At 32.6% G+C, this 9,251-nt stretch overlaps 1 pseudogene; it reads left to right on the top strand.

Annotated features, from left to right (window-relative positions):
- The first annotated feature begins 1,271 nt into the window (after nt 1-1,271).
- On the top strand, nt 1,272-3,169 carry LOC140818999 (uncharacterized; annotated as a pseudogene).
- Nucleotides 3,170-9,251: the final 6,082 nt, after the last annotated feature.

Below are 9,251 nucleotides of genomic sequence, written 5' to 3'. Positions count from 1 at the left end.
TTATACGTGTTGAGTCTTTAGACTCACTAGACTTGATCGATGCAAGTGACTATGTTGATGAGGAGACGGGAGGTGGCGACCAAGGGGCAGGCTTGGACTGAGTGGGAGGCTAGACCCGAGGACCGCCTACGTTATTTTAAGATTTTAAGCATGAAAACATTTACACTCTGATTCTATGATTTGAATGTTAGATATTATGAGGTAGCTTTTCTTTTAGCAAATTTTAGTTGGCGACATTGATTTTAAATATTATTTTGATGAATGATGAGTGACGACCGTATGGATGTATTCGTATGGTCTAGCCTTGCATTATGACTACTCTTGGGTGGTCTGGTGTGACCTGTATTGTTAATACTCTTGACCAGTTAGATGAGCTCGGGTGACCTAGCATGACCTGTACTGGGAGTAGTCTTGACCGGATAGTATGAGCTCGGGTCAAATGATCTGCGCACACTCAACAAGAAATACAGTGGCATCGGAAGAGTTTTCGACATGGCCATTCTGATACTCAGGTCGCACAGAGCACACTAATTAGAAAGAGAATATATTGAATGCAGCACATATGAATGAACATAGATCAGCATTTACAGGGAAAAAGAAAACTCCAGCTCCTGAACTTTTTGGTAGCTGCCTTGATGCTGATGGGCGGCCCACCAACCAAACAAACGTGCAATGTTCTCCATGTTCTGCTATGCTCGAAAGTATAGTGCATATAAAATGCAAAATTAGTTAGTTAAGTGTGGATATTAATATTAGTGTTTCAAAAATCTCAAGTATCATTTCATTTGCAATTTCATTGTTTAGACAACTTAAATAAAATAAATGCACTATAGTAAAGTTCTGAGAATCCAATTTAAAAAAAATTAACCAAATTTGATAAAGTCATCTCATTTAACTTAAATGAGAATATATATATGTATATATAATTAATAAAGACGGATCTCTTTACTCTTTATTCATGCAAAATTGTTGAGATTTTTTATTTATCATCTCTCTAAATTAATTTTCGATCCTAACAAATTTTCTATAACGATGCAATACTTTTCTTTATTATGTGTACTATTAAATCGTAATACTTGAAATGTTATACAATTTAAAATATTGAGGTTCTACTATTGTCATTGACTAGGTTTTGGTAAAACTGGAAACACTCGATTCTACATTTGTGTTTGTTTTTACTAATTAAATAATATTCATTGTATTGAGTAGTCAAATAAATTTATTTTAATCATATAAACAAGCTAGAATAGAGTATCAATAAAGAATAATCAAAGGTTCAAATCGCAAACGAAGAAATGAAGATCATCAGGGGTGAGTTTTTTCTACTGTTGATTAAAGAAATATGAGGAGAAATCAGGCGATTGCTCTGAATCGGAGACGAATTTTAGGTCCGACTGTGAGTAATTATCCATATTCTTATTTTTGTGCTACATTTCATGGTGTAAGATCTCAGAAAGAAGAAGAAAACCCCATTTTACTACATAAACCGAGATTTGATTTTAGTGGTATAAATGAGCTGGACGATGCTGTGTGCATGTTTCGTGAAATGGTGAGAGTGAGACCGAAGCCTTCTGTTATTGAATTCAACAAGCTATTGACTGTGGTTGGAAAGATGAAACACTATTATGCTGCACTTTTAATGTTTGATGAAATGCGTCAGTTGGGTGTTCTCGATGATTTCACCATGAATATAGTGATTAATTGTTATTGTCACCTGAATCGAGTAGATTTGGGGGTCTCGATCTTGGGTAGCTTATTCAAGCTTGGTCATGAACCAGACACAATCACCTTTAGCACTCTCATCAAAGGGTTCTTTTCGGCAGATAAGGCTTCTCATGCGGTAGAGATTTTTAAGAAGTTATTAAGAGAGAAACTATGTGAGCCAAACGAATTCACATATCTAGCCGTAATAAATGGGCTGTGCCAAGCTGGGCGCACTCTCATGGCCCGTGATTTGCTCGGTATGTTGGAAAAAGGAACTTGCAGACCTGATGTCTACTCTTATAACACGGTGCTCGATAGTCTCGGTAAAGATAAGATGGTAGATGATGCACTCCGATTATTGTACAATATGATTGAGAAAGGGGTTTCTCCAATATCGTTACTTACAATTCATTGATCCAGAGCCTTTGCAATGTTGGCCGATGGAAAGAGGTGAAAGACTTTTTTATCGACATGCAATGTCTCAACATCTATCCAGATGTGATTACTTTTAACATATTGGTTGATGCGTTTTGCAAGGAAGGAATGATTATTGATGCAGAGGATTTGTTGAAAAGCATGAAGAAAAGAAATATTTCGCCTGATATTGTCACGTATAATGCCTTGATAGATGGATATTGTTTTCGAGGAGAAATGGATAGAGCACGAAGATTGTTTGATTCCTTGGAATTTATGGGTTTCAAGCCGTGTATTATTAGCTACAGCAGCTTGCTTGATAGATACCTTAAGAAAGGAATGGTGGATGAAGCTTGGAATGTTTTTCATGAAATTTCCTCCAAGGGTTTGGGGCCTACAACAATTTCCTACACCATCATGTTACAAGGATTATTTCGTGCAGGTATATATGAAGCTGGTCAGAAGCTTTTCAATGAGATGGAAGCTCAGAAAGTATATCCCGACATAATTACTTATTCTGTTATGTTGCAAAGCTTGTGTAAGACTCGACAATTTACCCAAGCATTTTCGTTTCTGCAAACTATGGAACATAGAGGTCTCAATCCTAACATAGTCATCTATTCTATCATGATAGATGGATTATCCAAGGGTGGAAAACCTGATGTTGCTAGAATTCTTTTCAACCAACTTCATTTGAAAGGTTTGAATCCCAATGTTGTGATTTATAACATCATGATCGGCTCACTTCGTCTAGAGGGACATGTGCAAGAGGCAAAAGATATGCTGATAGATATGGAAAAAGTTGGTTGTACACCCAATAGTGTGACATTCAATGTTTTTGTTCAGAACCTGCTAAAAAGAGAAGAACTTAACGAGGCAATGCAGCTCTCTGAAGAAATGGTAAGAAGGGGTTTCTCAGGTGATGCAACAACCGTGTCCATGCTATTTCATAAGTTCGAGGAATGTCGAGATAGTGTTCTGCTGGATATGATGAAAAGGCTTGTTCCAAGAAAATGAATAATCCTTCTCTGAAACCTCAGTTTCCCTAAGTTCCTAATTGAAGTCATATACATCTTTCCATACCAATAAAGATATGAAACTACTCACATAAAATGGTAAGTTTGTACGCTCTAAAAATCTAATGATTGCTGAAGCATCGTTTTTATGTTGAATGCATTCTACGTTTATTGCAACACTTTAGTCGGTTTAGCAACTTGTTTTTTGTAATTTCAATTTAATTTTTATTTCCTTGTGTCAGTTGATTGTTCGTGGGACATGGAAGTCTAAAGAGAAGGCAGGTTTATGAAAGACCTGGTCTGCTATCTACTGACTTTGGTTAGTCCACATATTATTTACAGATGGTACTGAATTAAGTATGATTTCTACGCCCGATTGTGTTACATTCAATGTTTTTGTCCAAAGCTTGCTGAAAAGAAGAGAATTTTATGAGGCAATGCTACTCTTGGAAGAAATGATTTAGAAGGGTTCTCAACTATGTCCATACTACTTTATAATATAAGTTTGGGGAATGTCGAGATAGTGTTCTGCTGGTTATGATTAAGAGGCTTGTGCCAAAAAATGAGTCACCCTCATTTGAAACCTGTGTTTCCTCATCAAGTATGATTTCTACGAGAAAACCGCAGGTTAGACTCGATTGCCGTTGATCCTTTCTCTGCCTTGATGTGTAATTGTTCATTGTATACCATTCCGAGGGCCGAGGCACCATCCAGAATGAATCGGGAGTTCCGGACGTGCTTGTCAAATCGACACTTCTTTGGAAGAAAATTGTGTTATCTAGCAAAAGTCAATACAAGCTCACTTTGGATCGTATATGGAAATGGAGGAGTCATCGTGAATATTTTGAACCGTAATTCAAATATACCAAATGTCCACTCAACAACATTCATCAAAGAAATGACAAAGATTGAACAACTCTTTATCATCTTTAGGGTGACGACATTGACCTGTGAATTTTCGAAAGATGATATAGTATATCTCGAGAAAGAGCTAATAATTGACGTCGATTTGGATATCCACTAAAAAAATATTTAGCCATCAAATCATATTTGTAGAGTTAATTAACTATTGAATAATATACATAATCTTTGAAAACTACAAAAATATAAATAATCATGTAATATATAAACAATATGTCAAATAAAAAAATAAACAAGACAATTATTTGTACCTAAAAATAAATAATAAGTATGTTAAAGTATTTGTAATTATATATACATATATATATATATTCTCATTTAAGTTAATGAAAAATATCATGTGCAAGAATTTTGAGTTATAATCAAAATTAAGATATAGATTAACTAAAATTATAGAAAATAATTAAACATCAAATGTTATATAAATTAATAAAATAAAATAAATTTTACTTATTAAAAATAATTATAGGTCAATAAAATATTATAATTTTTTATTATGTAGTGTAATAATTTTTTAAAGATTTTAATAAATATAATTTTAAATTTTATGAGGTTTTGTGACTGGAATTTCAAAAATAAAATGAACGGTGTTAATAATTTTGATTTTAAACTATTGTTATTAAATAAAAAAATATGTTTTTAAAACGTATAATAAAAGAAAAAATAAATAGATGAGAAAAAAATGAAAATGTTAGTGTTTGTATTGAGTATATGAGTTTGGGAGATTTTATCGATTAAGTGTACATCCAAATCTTTAGGTTGAATCAAATACTTTTTTTGACATTTTATTGTTTTACCTTAGACTAAAATTCTTGTACATAAATGAATTTCATAGAGTCACTAAAAATCTATTGACTATTTTGAATACCTATAGACTTTTGAGAGTTTTTAAAAATCAAGTTTGAATATCATATGACTTTTTAAAATTTTATAAAAGTTTACACTGTATGCCACTAAAATTTTATAGAGTATATAAAACTCTAGTTTGAATATCTCTAGACTTTTAATCTCCATAAACAGTAATCAAAAGTTTAGAATCAATACATCCCCTTAGTTTTCCATGAACAAATTTGGTATCATTGGTTTATTTTTCATGTCCAAAGGCTGATAATTCAATCTTTTTTTCCCGCTTCAAATCAATGAATGATTTCATTTCATTATTTTGAACCATAATTTTGATTAATTTTATTTGTGTCACGATGATAAAATTTATAATATTAAGTGTTTAATTTTTTTATAAAATTTATTTTCCGATTTCTGTCACTTTTCTTCTTAATTGTAATACAATCTCTGATTTTTTTAGTAAAATTACTTGACACCAAAAAAACTCTTAACAAAAAAATATTAATGTATGCAATATAAAAAAAACTTAAGGCTGTAGTAGAGGCAATTTTATCTTAGACAAAAAGCTTGTTGAAGCTAATGTCTTCCCTTTGCCAACGCCTCAAAGAAACGACAGTAAATAAGGACGTAAATGAAACAAATCGAGTAGGATATCATGAGGCTCGAACTCGGCTGTTTAAGATCTATATAATCTCGAGCTAGATTCGAACTTCTATCACGAGGTTCAAACTCGCCTTGTTTTGAAATTACTAAGCTCGTGAATAACTCGAATTCGGTTCATTAATAACTCGTTTATCATGTTTAACGAGCATGGATCGAGCTCCACTCGTTTTCGAGCTTCTTAAGTGGGCTTGATTTCGATCTCATTAAACATAATATTGCTCAAGTTCTAGCTGGTTTTGAGTTCAGTTAAAGATAGAATCAAGATTGATTATACAATAAAATGTATCTATGCATATAAACAAATGTTAAATTAACACCGAAAAAGTGTAAGTCCATTGATAAATAACCAAAACGACAAACCTAGCAATTAAAAAAACTTTAAACGAACCATACAAACGAAAATATTCGCGAACAGTAAACAAGCTGAGCTAGCTCGCGAACCACATAAACGAAGCGAGCTCGAGCTCAAACTCAATCTCGCAAACAGGCTCGTGAGCTTTAACTACCCGATATTTCCTCGCATGACTATGAGCAATCATCCATTTTCTTGTTTATTTCAAAGTGTCAGATCACACAAACAAGAAGAAAACACCATTTCTGATGTGAATTCTACATTTAATACTGCTTTGTGATGCAGCTATTTCAGCTCTTGAACTCCTCTCATTGCTTTCCCCCTCCTTCAATGTCCTTGTTAGAGGAGATGACTTGAAATTCTGACAATGAAATCCATGTGGCATCTTCTAGAAAAAGTCCCTCCCATTGAACTAGCATTTGAGCTTCCCTTCCCAAGGTTTGTCCATAACAAAACACCTAAAAATTTTGTTTTACTCGACGATTAGTAATCTCAGTCTGTCCATTCGTTTCAAGATGATAAGAGCACCTGCATTGGTGTTAAAAGGGGTGTTATAACACCCCTTTAACACCCTCTCTCCAATGTGAGTGGGCGTTACATGAGAGAGAGTGTGAGACGTTCATATGTATGAACGCCCCTGTGTCAGTTTTTTCAAAAAAAAATTCGAAACTTATTTGCGACGGATTTTTAAAACCCGTCGCTAAACGCGGGCCCCACGCACGTGATGAATTTTCCTTATTTAATGTTATTTAATGTATTATTTTAAATTTCAAATTTGTATGTTTAAAAAAAAATCGGAAACTAAAATAAATTAAAAAATAATGTTAAATAAAGAACTAACGGTTCTTTTTGTTTTTAAAATTAAAAATTTTTTTTAATGGCAAATTAACGGCTAGTTTATTAAAAAAATAATATACTCATCTATAAATATTCACACACTACACAAATTATTTCAAACATCAAAACCTATTATTCTTCACTCCAAAAATCTTCTCTCTTCTATTTTCATCATCTGAAAATCATTTTTTTCAAAAATTTCTTAAATCCTACTTTGTTCCGAAATGGATGAAAATTACCGAGGGTTTTTTAGAAATTTCGTGAGTTATCCAAAAAATCCGGAAGAAAATACTTCTTCCCAAAATTCGTAAATTCCACCAAAATATCCATATTTTCCATACCCACCAAATTATCCACATAATCCATATCCACCAAATTATCTTTACAATTCATATCCACCAAATTATCCATATAATTCATATCCACCAAACTATCCATCTAATCCACATGCAACCAGTATGCCAATTATTTCTTCGACGGAAAATGAATCGGTCACTCCGACTTTCGTCCCAGAGACTCAATTGTCCGACCGTGATTCTCCAATTGAAGTCGTAAATTTGGAGAATGTGGATTCTGGTGCTGAGTGTAGAAAAAACGGTCAACCTGGAGAAAGGTTGAAGACGAGGTCTTAGCGAGATCGTTTGTCACTATCGACGATGACCCAATCATCGGCAATGATCAAAAGGCGGAAGCTTTCTGGGGACGTGTTGCAAGCTACTACAATGACAATCGTCCCGCAGGTACACCCAATAGAAGTGCAAGTGTCATACGATCGCACTGGCACAATACCATCCAAAAAAAGTATATCGCTTCAATGCAAATTACAATAGTATTTATAGTGCATATCGTAGCGGCCACAGTGATGAGGATATACTACGACTTGCGTATGAAAAATATTGTGCGAAAAATAACGACATCGCATTTAATCTTGAGCATGTGTGGAGGATCGTAAAAGACCGTCCAATGTTTACTCCACAGTCCGTTGATCACCTTGTTAGCACGAAGAAGGCAAGGACCTCGGAGTCGGGAGCAAGCAACACCTCATCCAACCAAGATGCGAGTCTACATGTAGACCTAATTGAATAAGAAAATCGTCCAATGGGCCAGAAAGCAGCAAAAAGAAAGGGAAAAGGTAAAACGAGATCTTACATGGAGTGTATGACAACAAACTTGGACAATATGTTTGCAAAGTTTACTGAATATACAAGCATGAAAAAGTTGAAGTTGAAATGAAACAAAAACAACTCGAAGTAGAGTAGATGAAAGCAAAAGATGCTATGGCCAAAGTTCAACTAAAAGAATATGCAATCCTTTCGAAGGATACTTCGCAAATGACATATGAGCATCTTATCATCCACGAACGTCTATGTCAAGAGATTATGGGGAGATGGAATATTTAATTTGCAGTTATTGTAATTTTCGATTATTGTAATTTTCAGTTGTTATAATTTTCATTCACTGTAATTTTCATTTTCATTAACGTAACTCTCCGATCAATTAGTATTTTACAAATTCTCTTAAGTTTAATTTATTTTCTAATATTTTTATGGAAGTGGTATTTATTATTATTATATGTTGTACCGTTTTATTTTAGGTTTATAATAAATTTTTAATTTTAAGTAAATGGCACTCATAAAATTAAATTATTTTACGTATTGAATATATAAAAACAAATTATTTATTAATATAAAATAATAATAATTTAAATTTCTTAAAAAATTTGAAATTTAATTTATTTAATGTAAAATAAGAGTAAGATGAATGAATGGACAGCGAGACCCACAAATAATGAGTGTGAATGTTAAAATGAATGTAGGAGAATAGATGTGTTAATGTAATGTGTATGTGGCATGTGGACCCCACGATTTTTGATGAGGTGGTGGGTGTTTATAACACCCACCACTGCGGATGCTCTAAGAACTACTATACTTCAGAATAGTGCCACTAAAATGGAATAGCTATTCCCAAAGGAAGCTAAACAAAATGGGATCACGATCAGATACGATAATCCTTGATAATTACCTTAAAGTGAAGATCAATTTGTTCATAAAATAAATTGTAATATAGCATTTGTAAGAAATATCATATATGATTAAATATATTTTGTTGAGATTTGCTAAAAAAAATTCGTCTTTCAATGTCCGAATATTTTGATATCATCGTTATTGTCATCGCTTATTGTAATACACCGTAATATCTAAAATAAAAAAACTAAACACAAATTTTTAACTATTGAATTTTATAAGAAATAACATAATAAAAAATAGCACATAATCAAATTTATTTTTATTAGTGTCAAACAAAGGAAAGCATAATAAAGTTGGCAAACAAAATAATTCCTTTTCAAAGGTTTTTTTTCAAAAAAAAAAAATCATTCTTAATAATTAAATTAATTTTTTAACTCAATAAACTAAACAAATATTATTATTGCAAGAAATAAAAAAAGAAAAATATTGAAACCCAAATTTATATTTTTAAAATATTAAAAATGACCCAAATTT

The sequence above is a fragment of the Primulina eburnea genome, chromosome 18 (genome assembly GCF_022965805.1).
Source record: "Primulina eburnea isolate SZY01 chromosome 18, ASM2296580v1, whole genome shotgun sequence".
NCBI lineage: Eukaryota > Viridiplantae > Streptophyta > Magnoliopsida > Lamiales > Gesneriaceae > Primulina > Primulina eburnea.
This window is presented reverse-complemented; position numbering and strand designations above follow the sequence as displayed.